Source organism: Camellia sinensis, chromosome 10, assembly GCF_055761805.1.
Source record: "Camellia sinensis isolate YWXY chromosome 10, ASM5576180v1, whole genome shotgun sequence".
Taxonomy (NCBI): domain Eukaryota; kingdom Viridiplantae; phylum Streptophyta; class Magnoliopsida; order Ericales; family Theaceae; genus Camellia; species Camellia sinensis.
Genome location: NC_138970.1, coordinates 129,487,062 through 129,507,495, shown reverse-complemented (window position 1 = coordinate 129,507,495; position 20,434 = coordinate 129,487,062). Strand labels below are relative to the sequence as shown.

General features: G+C 39.0%; 1 protein-coding gene across 1 annotated transcript in view; it reads left to right on the top strand.

Annotated features, from left to right (window-relative positions):
- The window catches only part of LOC114322509 (DEAD-box ATP-dependent RNA helicase 46), a 112,641-nt gene that overhangs the window by 20,514 nt on the left and 71,693 nt on the right, over positions 1-20,434 (top strand). The window lies entirely within an intron of this gene.

Below are 20,434 nucleotides of genomic sequence, written 5' to 3'. Positions count from 1 at the left end.
GCGGCAATGTCAGTTTTATAGATAAAATTATCTTTATAGAAATGATCATATTGAGTCGTATCATTGTGAATAAAAAAAAAATTTAGTCACTACAAGAAGCTACATTTATGGCGACTAAATTTTTAGTCGTCAAAAGTCATTTTTTCGTCGCTGAAAATTTTTGTTGACTAAATTTTTAGTCGTCAATTTTGTCGTTGGATGATTGTCGGCAAAGGTATTGACGACTAATTTTTTTTTAGTCGCCGAAAGTCACCAATTGTCCAAAGTTTTCAATAAATGTGGTTTTTTGTTTTAGCAACTAAAATATTTAGTTGCCAAAAACGGTTGTTTTCTTTTTGGCTACCAATTATTTAATCGCTAAAAATGTGGCACTCTTTTTTAGTTACCAATTTTTTAGTTGCTAAATCATGATTCTCCTTTTTAGCTGCTAATTTTTTAGTTGTCAAAAACTTTCATTTTTTTTTTTTTTGCTACTTACTGTTTAGTTGCCATCAAGTTTCCTTTTTATTTTTTGGCTACTAAATATTTAGTCGCCAAAAACTTGATTTATTAATTTTTTTAAAATACACAAATTGAATATTTTTCCTTAATTTTTTATTTTATTTATTTATTTTTTTTTTGATGAATAAGTCATAAATTAAAGATGAGATATTTTACACGGCTAGAGGGGTATGCCCCAGGACTTAACAAGAACTATACATAACTAGAGGATAAAAACCTGCCCAAAAACAGCAAGCTAAATCTAAAGAGGACACAAGGGCCCATTGAAAATAAACAACTATTATAGTCCCTAAGATCTACTGGTGCAATTTGGGCAGGCTCAACTCGAGCAATTCGAACCTAGTCTGATTTTTTTTAAGACGTGGATAAGATATTTTTGAATTCGATACGGACTTGGGCAAAAATTTAAAAGTCCGAATTAAATTTAGACAGGCTTGGGTAAAGACGTCAAACAACCCAAGCAATCCGAAGTCCGAATTATACATATATAGATATATAAAAATATTAAATATACATATAAATTATTAGCCATTACATGATATTAAAGTAATTTAGATCATTAAATCATATTGAATATATATTATTATATATACTAATAACATAAAAAAAAAATTATTTTTATTTTCACTCATAAATTGTAAAGACTATTATAGCGGCATCTCTCTTACATTATATAAATTATTTGTTTTGGTGGTATTAATGATTTTCTATATAAAAAAAATATAAATAGAGTCAAATTTTAATAATTTAATACTGTAGCTGAAAAAAAAAAAAAACCACTGAAATTGATTTACAATTCGGGCAACTTGGGCAATTCGAGTTCAACTCGGGTCGGGTTTTGGTAGACAATCTCGGGTTACAATTCAGGCTTGGATAGGTCTCAGCACAACTTGGATTAAGTTTGGACAATCTTCTAACCCGATCAAACCCACATGAGTTGCACCCTACTAAGATCCCTAAAAAAAGACCACCAAAGTACCACAAAAATACCCACAATAGAAACCCGAAGGAAAGTAAAATCTGGTGTCAGAATAAGATAAACCTGTTCAGGGCCCTCATACTCTGCATATGTAGGCCATGAACACAATCAAAGGAACCAAAAGGGCTGTCGCAAACACAAGTATATTTCCTTGCACATCCCGCAAGGGTAGGCCCAAAAAAAGCTCGGTAACAGCGGAGCAAATGTCACAAAGCAATATATACAAATTAATGTAAAAGCCTTGTCATTATGCAGGTGTGTCCGGAAGCCATACTTCAAGTTAAATCCCTGTACAATAGTAACAATATAATCATCCTCCATGTTACCGCCAGCACTCTTTACAATTGCAACCATCCAACTTCAGTCTTCGGAGATTAATAGAACCTGCCCAATATAAAAAATGGACTAAGTACAACCAAGCAGGAAGCCCGCCTATGTATAGAATGCAAGAAAGTAACCAACACACAATATATGGGCTAACTTCACTCAACCCACAATGTATAGTCTTACAGCCCTTGTAAATTGATTGACCACACACAATAGGTCGCCAAACGGTAAAAAATAATTTTTTATTTTTCATTCGGTGACTAAATGATTTTAGTAACCAAAACGCAATATACGGCGACTAAAATTCTTTTTTGTCACCAATTCTAGCATTTTTAGTGACTAATTTTTTTTAGTCGCCAATAACCAATATACCCCGACTAAAAAAAATTTGTAGTTAAATATTTTACTTTTGTTGACTAAAAAAATTTTTAGTCTCCAATTCCATAATTTTTGACAACTAAATTTTTTTTAATTGCCAATTTTGGTCACTGAAGGTGCATTTTGTTGTAGTGAGTGATGCTAGAGAACCTAAATAATTTATCAATTTTTTTATCAAACCTCTCACATAGGTGTGGGATCCACACACATGTAGATTTGTGTAAGTCCCGCATCCATGTGAGAGGTTTGGTAAAAAATGTGATAGATTATTTGGGATTCATAGTATTTTTCAATTGAGTGCTGCTATTAGCACTTGTCAAAATTCTTTGGACCCCTCATTTTATAATTTTTTTTATTACAATTATATCCTAAAGTAAAATTACATTAAAAGACATTATTAGATGGAACACCCACCTATCAATAAGAACTAATACTCTATAATATTGGACACCCACCCCCACCCTCACCTCCAACTCCAACTATACGTATTCCATGTCCTAAACCTATTACTTTTCATAACCAACTAATATAAATCCTAAATCTATTATTTTTCATAATCATCTTAAATCTTGAATGTGTCATCTTCATCACCATCGTCAACGCTATTGAACTTGAAAGTTTTGCTTCAAGTATAACGTATACTTCATCACTTATTTCACTGTGTGGAGCAATAGAGGACGAGGACAACAATTCTAGTGAGACCGGCGTTCCATTAATAAGTTTATCTGTCTTGTATTAACATTCTCGGTCGTTTTCGGTCGTTCTTGTTTCGTTCGAGCTGTTCGGTACTGGTTTGTTGACTGTTAGAATTATGTTCGGTAATATAGTATTGAACATAATCCTTTCGTTCAATACATAGGTTCCGAACATTAATGCAAATAGTCAGTTATGTAATTTTCTTTGTTAAACTAACTTAGAATGGAAAATAGTGATTTGGAATGGATTTAAGTTATGTATTTTGAATGGATTTAATTCATGTTATTTTAAGTTGTAAATTGGAATGGATTCAAGTTACACAGTGATGAACAAATTTTGTTCAGACATACAGTGCTGACAGGATCATTATTGTTCGACAAAACAGTTCTGAACAAAACACATTTTTTCGGCTACACAATGGTGAACAAATTGTTTTGGGCTACATTCAGAATTCTGATGGCGATACATTCAGAATTCTGATGATGATGGATTCTTTTGGAAGCGCCGATACAGAAGCAATGGGCATCCAACACCGCCCGCTGTACGCTCATCTTGATAATGATGATGATGATGATGATGATGATGAATGTGATTGAATTTTTTTTATAGGTTTTGATAATAATGGCACGCTAAGAATTCGCATATCTGGACTGAAAATTGAACATGTAGACGATGATGATGAACAGGCCATGGCCATGGCTATTATGTCTTCTTTTCTTTCAATCACTGTGAACCACCCAACATGCAATAACATCTGAGTATCATCTATTTTCTTCGTTTCTTTTCTTTGCTTTTCATTAGGGTTGTTTTAGGAATTGGATGAAAATTAGGTGAGTGTGCATTTCATTGTGAAAATGTTATGAATATGGGTAGATTTGGTAATAAGTGGGGTGTCCAAAAAAATATTATTAAAATTTAGGGTTTAGGGTTGGGGTCCAAAGAAATGGGGGGTCCAAAGAATTTTGGTAGGTGCTAATAGCAGCACTCTTTTCAATTTTATATGAACACATATGGGGGAAGTTAATTAGTACATGTGAAGCAACTACACGTGATGCTTCCACTTAGATAGCTATTGACTTGACAATAGGGTCAATTTCTTTAATGTTGGTATTTTGGCAAGATGTGTCAATTGATAACGGATGATTCTACTTATACCATTACTTTATCTCTTTATATCTTTTATATGAGTTTTTTTTTTCTCAATTTTATTCATGTGTGAAATTACCTTTAAGGACAAAACACTAAAATTAAATATATTTTATTATCTCCTTACACCCCTTGGTCTTTAATTCCTACTCCTCTTTTTTCTTTCTTAATTTTTCTTTTCTCTTATACATCTCTTTTAAAAAAGTGAAAATCAACTTGGTAAGAAAATTAAAAAACTAAAAAATGATAGAGGTGGTGAATATGAATCACCTTTTGGTAAGTTTTGTAAAGAAAATAAAATAATTCATCGAACCACTGCCCTTTATTCACCTCAGCAAAATGGAATTGCTTAAAAAAAAAAAATAGAACTTTAAAAGAAATTATGAATGTCATGTTAATAAGTTCTGGATTACCTCAGAACTTGTGGGGGAGAAGTAATACTTTATGCTAATTATATGCTTAATAAAGTACCCGGAAAGAAAATGAATCAAACACCTTATGAAATGTGGCATGGGAGAGTATCATCCTAGAAATTTAAAAGTGTGGAGGTGTTTGGCTAAAGTGGCTATTCCTAGTCCTAAAAAGACTAAGATAGGTCATAAAACTGTTGATTGCATATTCATTGGTTGTGCCAAAAATAGTAGTGCATATCAATTTTTTATTCATAAGTGAGAACATTTCGAAATGCAAGTAAATACTATTATTGAATCTCAAAATGCATCATTCTTTGAACATGTATTTCCAAATAAGACTGGACAAAAGATTAGTACTAATAAAAGATCTTATGATGCTATTACTAGTCATGATCAAGAATAAGATCAAAATGAGGAAGAGGAACCTAGACGTAGTAAACGTGCTAGAACCTCAAAATCTTTTGATCCAGATTTTCTAACATTTTTGTTAGAAAATGAACCTTTAACTTTTAAAGAAGTTATGTCTAATCCTGTGGCTCCTTTATGGAAAGAGGTTGTAAATAGTGAAGTTGAATCCATCTTGCAAAATCACACTTGAGAATTGGTGGATCTGCCATCAGGTTGTAAACCACTTGGGTATAAGTGGATTTTCAAAAGAAAAATGAAAGTAGGTGGATCAATTGACAAATACAAAGCAAAACTTGTGGTTAAAGGATATAAACAAAAAGAATTTTTGACTACTTTGACACATACTCGCCAGTTACTAGAATAACATCTATTAGAATGCTAATTGCCATTACATCTTTGAACAATCTAGAAATTCATCAAATGGATATGAAAACAGTTTTCTTAAATGGTGAGTTAAATAAAGAAATTAACATGGAACAACCAAAAGGATTTTCTGTTACAGGGAAAGGAAAGAAAGTATGTAAATTGGTTAAATCATTATATAGTTTAAAATAAGCACCAAAGCAATGGCATGAGAAATTTGACAAGGCAATGATGTCACACCCCAAATTCGGGCATGACCGGCTGTGGCCCACAGGGACTCAGCCCAAGGCACACATAAGCCTAAACATGAACCCAAAATCTTGAAGAATAAATGTGATGATAGCCCATAAATAAATAAATCAAAACCCAATCCAGTAAAAAGTCACAAGTATAAATGGTAAAACCAACCACAACCAAAACCATCCAAACTTATGCAATATAAACAGTCCACATATTAAAATAATCCTAAATGAACCCCAATAAAAATAAAAATAAATAAATATGCACAAACCTGACATAACACTCTAAAATAAATGAATGTCCTAAAGGTCCATGCAATCGAGTCCCCGCTATGCCATGAGTCCACTCTAAATCCTTCTAACACTTGGAAATGGTAAACAACTAAGTCAGCTGATAGTTCAGTGAGTAACAACATGGATAGTATATACAGTTTTGAAAATAGGGTTCAATTCCAAAATAAGATATCTATCACAGAAACTAGATTGACATACAGTTTGGTAAAGATAATCTATTTTAATAAGAAGGTTCCACAGTTCAATAGTTAAAATACTCATGTCTTTCAAGAATATGATAAATGACATTTTCCACTTAAAACAGATTACAATATGAACACCAATAATTTTCTGGATACCAAGAAATAACAAGTAACATGCCACACAATTCTCAAGGCTATAAGTCCTGTTGGATCCAATATCGAACTAAGAGTCATCCTCAGGGTGGCAACCCGTGCCTTTTCTCGAAGACGATCCGATTGAAGGTCACCTAGCCTAACCTAGGTCTTTTCCTTACAATCGTTGAGCACTAGAGTCATCACGGCCCAACTGGAATCTATTCCCTAGTGGCCAGAGTCACCACACACAGTGGAATACTTTCCCTAGACTAAAATATGCAAATGGTCCCAATAATCAATACACTTCAGTTTTGCAAAACATGGTAGTTCACCATTATAAACATGAGACCAAAACAAATAGTTTACAGTATGCCAAGTTCACACATGTTTCAGAAATAATTTGATTCCAGTGATAATATAATAATTTATCAGTAAGTATGGAGAGATAGGTGGTTGGAGATGGGTATGTCAGGAAGCTTTGATCGAAAAACATGGGTTTCGGAAGATAAAGACAATGGGTTCTGCGGTGGAGAATGAGAGAGCTTTGGTTTTTGGGTTTCAACAGAAACCACAAACAACATTGTTGCCCTGTCTTTTTCGTGCACTTCTTACTAATATATATATATATATATATTGTTTTTGGGTATATGGATCAATGGAGAGGAGAGAGAGAGAGAGAGAGAGAGAGAGAGAGAGAGAGAGATAGGGGGGTCAGGAAGAGAGGGAAGGGAAAGAATTTGAGAAGAAGAGGATGAGTTTACATCTTTCTTTTAAAATTTAGGTCAAAATATAATTTTTTTAACTTTTTCCGTTTTAGATTTGACGACGGGCAAAATTGATACGATTTCAAAAAATTTAGGGATAAAATTAAAATTATTCAATGTCTGAGAGTGTAATTGAAAATTGAGATAAAATATAGGGGTAAATTTTCTCGTCTTTTTATATAAATTTTCTTCTCTCTCTCTCTCTCTCCTTTTTAATTTGTTATTATTATTCTATGGGAGTCTTTTTTTATAACTTTTTTGGGATAAATTACATTAAACTCCTTGATATTTGAAAAAAAAATAAGTAAGTTTTACAGTTTTGACATAATTACATTAAGCTTCTTTAAATTTTTGATTCACATAACACTAAGCTCCATTTTCATCAATAATTTATTAGTTATATGGATAAAAAAATGATATTGTCAATGTCATCTATTTTACATGAAAAATGTATATTTTACATTGTTTATTTTTGTATTTTCACACTATTTGCATTGGTTTCGATTCATTTAATCATACTAAAAGAGAGGTCAGTATAACTATGTCAAAATTGTAAGGTTTATTATATTTTCTCTTAACTTTATGGGAGGTTAATATAATTTATATTTTTTGGAGGGAAAGGGGGGGTGTCAAATAGGTGATTTTTAGTTTAAAGGCTTTGATATTAGGATTTATAAGATAAATGGCATGTAACATTTTCATAGTAGTTGAGATTCCCTCACATTTTCACAGAGAAATTTCTCTTCACATAGAAATTTCTTACCCTTCACAGATAAATTTTAGCTTTTCAAAAAGAATTTTCATAGAGAAATTTGAAATTTCTCTAAGAATATTATTGAGAAACGTTAACTAATAAAAAAAATATATGTTGGACTTCTCATATTACCCAAAGTTAAAAATGAATGTTTCACTAATTTTTCTGGCGAATAAATCATTCTAAGAAATATTTTATATGGAATTTCTTTATAAGTAAGGTTGAATGCATGCGAGCAAATATATACTTTTTACTTCATTTATTATATTTTCACTTTTCACCGTTTATTTATTTATTTATTTCCTAATTAAACAAATCCTAATGAATTTCAAACAAACAAGTTGATTTCGTAAGTGTTGGCTATAATCTAATAGTTTCTGTAATCCAAATATGTCTTTGAGCTATTAGTCTTTTAGATGTAATACTATGAATTCTAAAGTTGCTTTGTATTCTATTATGAGAAAAAGGTGGTCATCACCATTTTCTATCACTAATTTTTTTGATTGGGAATGTAACGCCCTCAAATAATAACAAAAAAAAAACCCATCAGACAAGACATGAATTTTCATTTAAACTAACCGCATTCCTTTCATTCATTAGAATTCCAAGACATAAGTATTACATGTTAACCTCATAACAAAATGCCCTACGGGCTTACAGCTTTCCAAGTTAACACTTGGTTACAACAAAGAGTTCTAACTCGTTTACACATTAAGCCCTTGGCTATATAATACATCAAAAGTAAAACGACAAAACTATGCCCGCCACTAGCCTCCCAGCTATGTCCTTGGAGGTGGCATGCTTCCTGTACCTGAAAATGATATTCCCATATAGGGTGAGCCACAGCCCAGTAGAAATACACTAAACCAACCATGGACAATGACTAAAACATTAGCAATTGATAGTTGGTCAACACTGATACAATCACATAAATTACATATTTATGTCAACGGCTTACAAGTTCCCTTTACTTTTCATTTTCCCTTTTTCAACAGATAAGCATGCTAGCTCTATCATCATTTCCACAGATATGTATAAAAACTATATCTCACATTCAGATAAGCATAAAAGCTATATCCACATTCTCAACAGATATGTTTATCAACAATATCCACAGATAAGCATACAAGCTGTATCCACATTCTACAACAGATATGTATATCAACAATATCCACAGATAAGCATACAAGCTGTATCCACACTTCACAAAGATAAGCATATGAGCTCTATCTTCACTTCTCTAGACAAGCATATGAGCTCTGTCTACGGAGTACATCCCCTATCTCCTCCAAATACCTATCCGGTTTAGAGGTACATCCCCTATCTTCCCCTAAACCGCGGAGTACATCCCCTATCTCCTCCTCTACACATAACGTATATAAACACATTGGTTCTATATACAATCATACAATACACACAATTAATGTATTCTATCAACCGTCAAGTTCCATGACACATTCCATTGATTAGTTTCCGTTTACCTAATCATCATGCATTGTCTACAACAATCTCGACTATCCTCCACCGATAGCCCAAAGCAGTTATTTCTAAAACAGAAAATAAATGCACAAATGGATATTCAATCAACATTTCTTTTCCTCATTTCTTACCAATTAATTATCCCAATTAATTAAACAATGTAATTAGGCCATTTTTCCATAATTACCATTTCAACCCTTAGGTCCCATTTTCATCAATGATCCAACAATCATTCCATTTTTCTATGCCAAACAGGCATCTAGGTTTATTATGAATAAAACCCCAACCTTTGTAAAATTACACAAAAGCCCCAAACTCTCACAAAATTACCAAACCAAGCCCAACATCTCAAAATACCAAAATTTAAAGACAAAACCCATAGAGAGGAGTAGGTTATCCCTACCTCAAATTCGGAGCTCCAAGGGAGAAGAAGACAAAACTCAACGTGCTCCAAAACCCGAGATTTTCAGATTAAAATGAAGCCCTCGACGATCAACAACTTTTTTGTAAAGGCCAAAGGTGAGTAAATCACTCCTACTAGATCAAAACCTAGAGAGAAGGTAGAGTCTAGAGTGAGAGGCTCAACAATGGTGATTTTGGAAAAGTAAGAGAGAGAAGAGAAAGCAAAAAGTGATTTGGAAAGTCACAACTTCGGGTCTTTAACCCAGGTCTCCGCTCGAGCGTAAAACACCCCGCTCGAGCGGCCACTCACAGACTTACGCTCGAGCGGCCAACCTCCCGCTCGAGCGCAGAATGCACTCGCTCAGCACTTTTGCAGAAACAGACCTACGCTCGAGCTGCCAACCCTACGCTCGAGCGTACAACACTGCACAACAAATACTGGATGGGTGTATTCCCCGCTCGAGCGCCAACATCTCCGCTCGAGCGGACAGGCCAAAAATCTGGGCAACTAGTTTTGGTTTCTAAACTCAACCAACCAGAAACAAACCCACCCAACACAACCCATAACTCAAATATGAAGTAAAGAGGATGCAAATAAAATAATAAACCACAACTAACATCCACGGACACATGTCCGGATCACTATTCAACAAGGGTAAAACCCGGAATCGCTATAACCTCCCCCCCTTAAAGAATTTCGTCCCCGAAATTAAGTACAAGTTTGCAAAAACAGGTGTTCTTTCATTTTAAATAATGTTACATGTTAACATTCAACAGTTTGACCCATTACCGGTCATTCCATCCCTTTAACAAGAGACATATCACAATATGTAAACAACATATGTATTTTCAACATGCACCAACATTGTGCACTAACTTTCCAATGTCAACAATATATTCAACATATATAGTGTTACATCCAACTACCAACATTTTAAATAATCTCAATGTTTTACAACTTAAGACATATATAAAAGCTCTTAAGTTCAACATAATGTAAAATTTAAATACAAGATCACCCATCAACAAACAAGTCCGGATATTTCTCACGGACTTCCAACTCACGTTCCCAAGTGGCTTCCTCCACTCCGTGATGTCTCCACAAGACTTTCACCAAAGGAATGGTCTTACCACGCAGGACCTGATCCCGCCTATCCAAGACCCGAACCGGTCTCTCCTCATACGAGGCATCCTCATCTACCTCTAAATCGCTCCAATCCAGCACATGTGATGGATCTGGCTCATACTTCCGAAGCATACTCACATGAAACACGTCATGCACTCCGGACAACTGCGGCGGTAAGGCTAATCGATAAGCAACCTCACCTATCTTCTCAAGGATCTCGAAAGGACCAATAAACCGAGGGGATAATTTCCCACTCTTCCCAAACCTCATCAGGCCTCGCCTAGGTGATATTTTCAGAAAGACATGATCACCTACCTCAAACGCCAAAGGCCTCCTCCTACGGTCGGCATAACTCTTTTGTCGACTCTGGGCTGTAACAAGCCTCCTACGGATAAGCTCAACTTTCTCCGTCGTCTCCCTAACCAACTCCGGACCCAACAAAGGTGCATCACCCACCTCGGCCCAACAAACTGGAGACCTACACGGTCGACCATACAAGGCCTCAAACGGTGCCATACCGATGCTAGACTGAAAACTGTTGTTGTAGGCAAACTCTACCAATGGCAAGTGCCTCTCCCACGTCCCACTGAAATCAAGGACACAACCCCGAAGCATATCCTCGAGGATCTGAATAGTACGTTCGGACTGTCCGTCAGTCTGAGGATGATAAGCCGTACTAAAGGTCAACTTAGTGCCCAAGGCACTCTGCAAACTCTGCCACAACCTAGCAGTAAAACGAGGATCTCTATCTGAGACGATCGTCACTGGGACCCCGTGCAATCTCACTACGTCCCGAATATACAAATCGGCAAGATGATCTACCGAATCTCTCACGCGCATAGGAATAAAGTGCGCCGACTTAGTCAACCGGTCTACAACCACCCAAATAGCATCACTACCCCGTTGAGTCCTCGGAAGACCTACAACGAAGTCCATAGTGACATGCTCCCACTTCCACTCGGCAATAGGCAAGGGTTGCAACAAACCCGCTGGCCTCTGATGCTCGGCCTTCACTTGCTGGCAAGTAAGGCACTTCGATACGAAATCAGCCACATCTCTCTTCATACCCCGCCACCAAAACTGGCGACCCAAATCCTGATACATCTTGGTACCTCCCGGATGCACCGCAAGGCGCGAATGATGAAACTCTCGGAGTACTTCCTCTCGGCAAGACTCCGGTACAAACAAACGGTCTCGGTATCTCACACTCAGGTCGGGATACACCGTCAAACCCTTCTCAACTTTCCCACTGGAGGTCTTCTCTCGGAGGGATTCTACCTCAAGGTCACCTCTCTGTGCCTCTAACACTCTAATCACAAGTGTAGGCTGCGCAACAACAGAAAACAAGGCCGCAGCCTCGACAGATTCGCCCAGTAGCAAATCAAACTCGCCAAGTGTTCCCAACATCTCCCATTCCCGGATGGCTATACAAGCTACATCATTAATGGTTTTCCTACTAAGGGCATCGGCCACAACATTGGCCTTTCCCGGATGATAATGCAACTCAAAATCATAATCCTCGATGAACTCCATCCATCTCCTCTGCCTCAGATTCAAGTCTCTCTGTGTAAACAGATACTTCAAACTCTTATGATCCGAGAATACCTCGAACCTCTCACCATAAAGGTAGTGCCTCCAGATTTTCAAGGCAAAGATCACAGCTGCTAACTCTAAGTCGTGTGTGGGGTAATTTTTCTCGTGGATTTTCAACTGACGTGAACCATAAGCTACCACTTTCCCCTCTTGCATCAACACACAACCCAAACCCTCTCGTGAGGCATCACAATAAACCGCATAACCCAACCCTCTCTCCGGAATAATCAACACCGGAGCGGTGGTCAACCTAACTTTCAGCTCTTGGAACGACTTTTCACAAGTCTCACTCCACACAAACTTGACTCCCTTCCGAGTCAGTCTAGTCAACGGTGACGCTAACCTAGAGAAATCTTTCACAAACCGACGGTAATACCCAGCCAATCCCAGAAAACTGCGGATCTCATACACACTCTTAGGCTGTGCCCAACCTTGCACTGCCTCAACCTTGGATGTATCAACAGACACCCCTTCCCCGGATACCACGTGGCCTAAGAATTTGACTTCCCCCAGCCAGAACTCACACTTTCCAAACTTGGCATACAGCCTATGGGCTCTAAGTAACTCAAGCACCACTCTCAAGTGTGCCTCGTGCTCCTCCTCAGAAGACGAATAGATAAGAATGTCGTCCACGAAGACAACCACAAATCGGTCTAAGAACTCCCGGAAAATCCGGTTCATCAAGTCCATAAAGACTGCCGGTGCATTGGTAAGCCCGAATGGCATCACCAAAAACTCATAATGGCCATACCGCGTACGGAATGCCGTCTTAGGAACATCTTCCTCCCTGACCCTCAACTGATGGTAACCCGATCTCAAGTCTATCTTAGAGAAACAACGGGAACCCTTCAACTGGTCAAACAAATCATCTATACGGGGCATAGGATACTTATTTTTAACCGTAGCCCGATTCAACTTCCGGTAGTCTATACACAATCTCAAGGCACCATCTTTCTTTTTAACAAAGAGTGCCGGTGCTCCCCACGGTGAAACACTAGGGCGAACAAAGCCCTTATCGAGCAATTCCTGGAGCTGAACTTTCAACTCAACCAACTCTGCCGGAGCAAAACGGTAAGGTGCCATAGAAATCGGCGCCGTACCAGGCACTAAATCAATAGAGAACTCTATCTCTCGGTGAGGTGGCAAACTAACAAGATCTTCGGGAAAGACATCCGAATACTCACAAACCACCCTCGGTAATACATGCTGGGTCTCACCACGCTCACCACTCTCAAAGCTAGCAAGTAGACTACTAAGCTCACTTCGCCCTCGCGAATCATACCCCGGTGGCAAAACACTACCAACCCGGTCTCCCAAGAAATGGAACCACTCCCCGCTCAAGGTACACAATGTAACCCTCTGGCGGTAGCAATCAATAACAGCCCGGTATGACGATAACCAGTCCATACCCAAAATAACATCAAAACCCTTCATGGGCATGACAACAAACGGAAAAGGAAGCCTATAGTCGGCGACCTCTATATCACATCCTCTAACACCCTGTTTCAGAATCAACTCACCACCCAAAGGCGATACCACACAAATAGGAGATGCTAACTGTGCTAACTCCAATTCCAAAACAGATGCAAATGCAGCAGATACAAAAGAATGAGATGCACCCGTGTCTATCAACACATTAGCAACTGAGTTGCAAAACAGAAAAGTACCTCTCACTACTGATGGAGCCGGTACTAAATCCTGCGCGGTAACAGCATACACGCGCCCCGTAGGCCCCTGGTCTACCTGCTCACCTCTCGGAGCAAAAGACTGCTGCACAGACTGGGATGACGAAGCTCCCGGATTGGCCCTCGAGGCCTGCACAGACTGAGCTGGCTGAAAACCCTGCGTCTGCCTAGAACCAGACGCTCCCGAAGTGGCACACAACTGTGGGCAAAACCTCTTCATGTGCCCAGGTTGTCCACACTGATAACAAGTCAAGAGCTGCCCCCTGCCCAAACTCTGACTCTGCGGTCTAGCTGATGAAGAAGCAGCTTTCTGACCTCCACCCTTCTGCGGGCATACTGAAACCTTGTGACCCAGCTGGCCACACTTGTAACAGGTAAAATCCCCCTGACCACCTCTCCCGGAGCCTGCACTCGGCACTGGGAAGGTCGATCTAGCAACACCACCCTGCGACTGCTGAGGGTTAGAACCCCTCTGCCTCCTGCCATCACTCTGACTATCTTGGCTCCTCTTGGAGCCTCTCTGCCCCTCATCCTCTTCCTGCATCATAAGCTCCATATGAGCTGCAGCATCCACCAGGTGTCTATACTCTCGGATATAGGACCCACCAACTCTCAACTTGAGGCCCCGCCTCAACTTCCGCTCAAACTCATAGCAACGGCGTTCCTCAGACGCCACCAGTTCAGGCGCGAACCTGGACAGACTAGTAAAGGTAGCCTCAAACTCGGCCACTGACAAGCCCTGCTGATTAAGCCGGCTAAACTGATCCCTCAGCTTCTCCCTAGCTACTGCAGACAAAAACCTCTCCTGAAAAGCATTCACAAACGCCTCCCAAGTACCACCAACACGAGCTTTCTCGTATTTCCACCATTGACCCGCATCTCCCTTCAATTGGAAGGATGCCAAGGTCACTTTCAGTGCTCCGTCCTCGATGCCAAGCATCTCAAACGTCTTCGTTGTCTGTTCGAGCCATTCATCTGCCTTAAGCGGCTCTTTAGGATCCCCGATAAACTCGTCCGGATTACACCGGAAGAACTCCCTCTTCAAGAAGGAAGGCCCTGCCTCAGCTGCCTGATTCTCAGCCCTAAGAATACCCAAAGCTCCTGCTAACTCTCTGGCCAAGGCACCCATAGCCTGCTGACCCACTGGCTCAGCCACATTGGCCTGCCCCACTCCCTCCTGCACTGCCGGAATCTCACCCTGTAACGGTGCTTCCTGCCTCGCAGGTCTACCACGCCTAGCACCTCTTCCTCGTCCTGACATCCTAATAAAGGCAACACAGAACGTTAGCACATTCATAGGTGTGCCGAAACTAAACACTCACGTCCTAATGCATGGACAAGTGTAATTCACTCCACATAAGCACATAAACACATAAGCACTTACGAATTTCATTTCCGGATAATGATAGTCCCGAGACGTCACTAGAGTTCCGGTTAGAAATAGCATTGATCAAGTGCTTTTCCAACAAGACTCCCAGAAACTCAAGGATCCAATCAACCTCCTAGAAATTAAATCCCATACCCACATAGTCACATAAGCATGTTATCAAATAAACACATAGCATATGGTACTACTTCTAAGTCTCTATCAAGCGAGACAAACCCATTGTGATACTAATCACTTCCCACGTACCCAAAGTATTCGAACCCGGTACGCTCTGATACCAAGTTGTAACGCCCTCAAATAATAACAAAAAAAAAACCCATCAGACAAGACATGAATTTTCATTTAAACTAACCGCATTCCTTTCATTCATTAGAATTCCAAGACATAAGTATTACATGTTAACCTCATAACAAAATGCCCTACGGGCTTACAGCTTTCCAAGTTAACACTTGGTTACAACAAAGAGTTCTAACTCGTTTACACATTAAGCCCTTGGCTATATAATACATCAAAAGTAAAACGACAAAACTATGCCCGCCACTAGCCTCCCAGCTATGTCCTTGGAGGTGGCATGCTTCCTGTACCTGAAAATGATATTCCCATATAGGGTGAGCCACAGCCCAGTAGAAATACACTAAACCAACCATGGACAATGACTAAAACATTAGCAATTGATAGTTGGTCAACACTGATACAATCACATAAATTACATATTTATGTCAACGGCTTACAAGTCCCCTTTACTTTTCATTTTCCCTTTTTCAACAGATAAGCATGCTAGCTCTATCATCATTTCCACAGATATGTATAAAAACTATATCTCACATTCAGATAAGCATAAAAGCTATATCCACATTCTCAACAGATATGTTTATCAACAATATCCACAGATAAGCATACAAGCTGTATCCACATTCTACAACAGATATGTATATCAACAATATCCACAGATAAGCATACAAGCTGTATCCACACTTCACAAAGATAAGCATATGAGCTCTATCTTCACTTCTCTAGACAAGCATATGAGCTCTGTCTACGGAGTACATCCCCTATCTCCTCCAAATACCTATCCGGTTTAGAGGTACATCCCCTATCTTCCCCTAAACCGCGGAGTACATCCCCTATCTCCTCCTCTACACATAACGTATATAAACACATTGGTTCTATATACAATCATACAATACACACAATTAATGTATTCTATCAACCGTCAAGTTCCATGACACATTCCATTGATTAGTTTCCGTTTACCTAATCATCATGCATTGTCTACAACAATCTCGACTATCCTCCACCGATAGCCCAAAGCAGTTATTTCTAAAACAGAAAATAAATGCACAAATGGATATTCAATCAACATTTCTTTTCCTCATTTCTTACCAATTAATTATCCCAATTAATTAAACAATGTAATTAGGCCATTTTTCCATAATTACCATTTCAACCCTTAGGTCCCATTTTCATCAATGATCCAACAATCATTCCATTTTTCTATGCCAAACAGGCATCTAGGTTTATTATGAATAAAACCCCAACCTTTGTAAAATTACACAAAAGCCCCAAACTCTCACAAAATTACCAAACCAAGCCCAACATCTCAAAATACCAAAATTTAAAGACAAAACCCATAGAGAGGAGTAGGTTATCCCTACCTCAAATTCGGAGCTCCAAGGGAGAAGAAGACAAAACTCAACGTGCTCCAAAACCCGAGATTTTCAGATTAAAATGAAGCCCTCGACGATCAACAACTTTTTTGTAAAGGCCAAAGGTGAGTAAATCACTCCTACTAGATCAAAACCTAGAGAGAAGGTAGAGTCTAGAGTGAGAGGCTCAACAATGGTGATTTTGGAAAAGTAAGAGAGAGAAGAGAAAGCAAAAAGTGATTTGGAAAGTCACAACTTCGGGTCTTTAACCCAGGTCTCCGCTCGAGCGTAAAACACCCCGCTCGAGCGGCCACTCACAGACTTACGCTCGAGCGGCCAACCTCCCGCTCGAGCGCAGAATGCACTCGCTCAGCACTTTTGCAGAAACAGACCTACGCTCGAGCTGCCAACCCTACGCTCGAGCGTACAACACTGCACAACAAATACTGGATGGGTGTATTCCCCGCTCGAGCGCCAACATCTCCGCTCGAGCGGACAGGCCAAAAATCTGGGCAACTAGTTTTGGTTTCTAAACTCAACCAACCAGAAACAAACCCACCCAACACAACCCATAACTCAAATATGAAGTAAAGAGGATGCAAATAAAATAATAAACCACAACTAACATCCACGGACACATGTCCGGATCACTATTCAACAAGGGTAAAACCCGGAATCGCCATAGGGAAGTTATCTGGTAGGTTCACTGTCACGACCCCATTCCGCCCCTAGTAGAATGGTGCCGTGATGGCCAGTAATCCGAGATTACCGAAGGCCAACTTTCAAAATTCACACACAATCAGAGTATTACATATGGGGCTTACAAATGCGAAAGCAATAAATTCAAAGCTAAGTAGTCCATAAGAGCAGTGCGTAAGTTAAATTGAATGGCATACAACTTTACATAATTTTACAACTTGAATACAAATACAATGAAGTACAAAATACATATTACATCTTGATCAAAAGGCTTCTCAAGCCGATATGTGTAAATTACAAGTATTATAAGCCGAGAAGCATAATTTTCAAGACTGCCGACGTGAATACAAGTTAGGCCGACATAACAAAAACCCAAAACAAGCTCGCGAATCACACCTAAGCGTCACCGCCTTCCTGCTCATCACCTACATATATATATATAGAGGGTGAGCTTGGATACTTAGTGAATGGTATAAATAATAAAGGGGTTTGCATGACTGGTATTCAAGATCTTTATCAAACAATACATAACATAATTAGTGCAAGTCAAAGGATGACCCAAGTCCATCTAGCAAATCTGTCAAGTTCCAAAGGATGCTTATTAGCATCATCATAATACAAGTGATGACATCTCGGCAAACAAACCCACGCGATAAACCGTCAGTGGCAAACAAGGCAAGACAAGGGAGATATCTCAATTCAATGGTGCAGTTGCATTATAGTCCCTTGGCACTAAGGACTTGTGTTACCAATGCTTAGAGTCTCCTAGCACGTACGGACTTTCAAACTTGTGCTGCAAATGCTTAGAGTCCTCCAGCACGTAAGGACTTTCAAACTTTGTGCTACAAATGCTTAGAGTCCTCCAGCACGTAAGGACTTTCAAACTTTGTGCTGCAAATTCTTAGAGTCCTCTAGCACGTAAGGACTTTCAAAGGTTGTGCTACAAATGCTTATAGTCCCCTAGCACGTACGGACTTCCAGACTTTGTGCTGCAAATGCTTAGAGTCCTCCAGCACGTAAGGACTTTCAAAGGTTGTGCTACAAATGCTTATAGTCCCCTAGCACGTACGGACTTTCCAAGAATGTCATCAAAACAAGATAGTATATATTTTCTAACTAGGAATAACCATTCATGCTTACAAATACTTTTCAAAACGAAGCAAAACAAGACTTTTATCAAAGCATTATAACATAGCTTTATTAAAAATACCACTCACTTAGTTCTTCAAACGTCGGGGTCAAGGCAAGTCCAAGTCCTACAAACACATGACAAAGTCTGTTGAATGCACTTTCAAACAAGTTCACATGCATGCAAATGACCTCGGCATTCTTCAAAAACTAAGCCAAAACAAAACATAGTTCCTTATCTCGGGAAAACATGCTGGGCAACTACCAGGTCTAGGCCGAGGTCCCACACCTCCTTGCCGAGGTGTGGCCTCGATGGCCACATTCAAGGAAATGAAGTCGGGAAAAATCTAGGTTTCCCTCTCTTGAAGAACATGTCGAACATGAAGAACATGAACGTGAGGAAGATGAATGCAAAGATGATGATTTGCTATTACAAAAATCTGAGATTTCATGCTATGAATTCAAAACATGGACCTGGGTACCCATATTCAAGGATCTTGTGAGAACAAACACAAAAACATGAATCTTAATGCGAACTTTCGGATCAAACAAGACTTTTTCTTCAAAAACACATGAGCACTATTTTCTCTTTCTAAAACCAACTTTAAATCAATGCATGTCGTGCAAATCAGGTTCGATCGTGCAATGCAGCTGGATGATCAATAAGAACGACAAGAGTGAATCAAGAATCTAACCTGAATACACGAATCTAACGGTTTGATCTCTAGAAATCAAGCTCGAAAGCCTACTCTCTCACTCTAAGACTTCCGCTTCTTCCTAGAGCCTCTCTCTCTACAAGGCAAAGATGTAATACAAAAATGCATATTTTCTGGGTCTGTCGGCTGACTTAACCCTCTGCAGGGGCATGTGGCTGTGGCTGGTTGGTTCTACTCAAAAAGTGGCTGAGCGAAAAGACAAGACTATGACAAAGTGTGTTCTACAAGCAAGATGGCATAGGCACTCCGACAGGTAATGATCTCGGCTAATAACGAGGCGTCAGCAAGTAAGGGAACAATGATCTCGGTCAGGAAGGACAACACTTGACTAAGCTGTGCCACACCTTGGCCTAGATGTGCCACACCTCGGTCTAGGTCATACCACTCCGGGACAAGATCACTTAGGTGCAAAGGTAACATCTCGGCCTTGGTGATGAACACCTCGGCCTAGATAATGACATCTCGGCCAATATGTCAGGGCGAAGGTAGAGGTCAAACAAAGTGGTTCCAAGATAATTCTAGACTGAAGATGACCTCGACTAAACTCACACCAAACAAGGTACAGAACATGCTGTAACACTTAAACGAACAAGGACAAGACTTGAAATGCAAGCTTAACAAGACAGAATCACATGAATGCATATGAGTATGGTTAGGATAGTGTGAGGGTTATTACATTCCCCATATGCATGGTTGTGTTCACCTTATAACAAGAGGATATATAATCATTTTATTTGAAATATAGTAGAAAAAATAAGAAAGAATAGTTATATGGCCTTAAAAAATTAGAAGAATATACTAGGTAAAATATACGGTGGACCTACTAGATAGCAGCACTCTAATGGCACATGCACAAAAATATTGTGTAAATTTTGGTGAATTGATTGGAAATGTGTTAGAAATTAGAATTCACTGTTTCACGAAAAACCACTTTAGATTTTGGGTCAATTCTTTCGTTGAAGGCATGATGTAAAATAATATTTTATTATAAAAT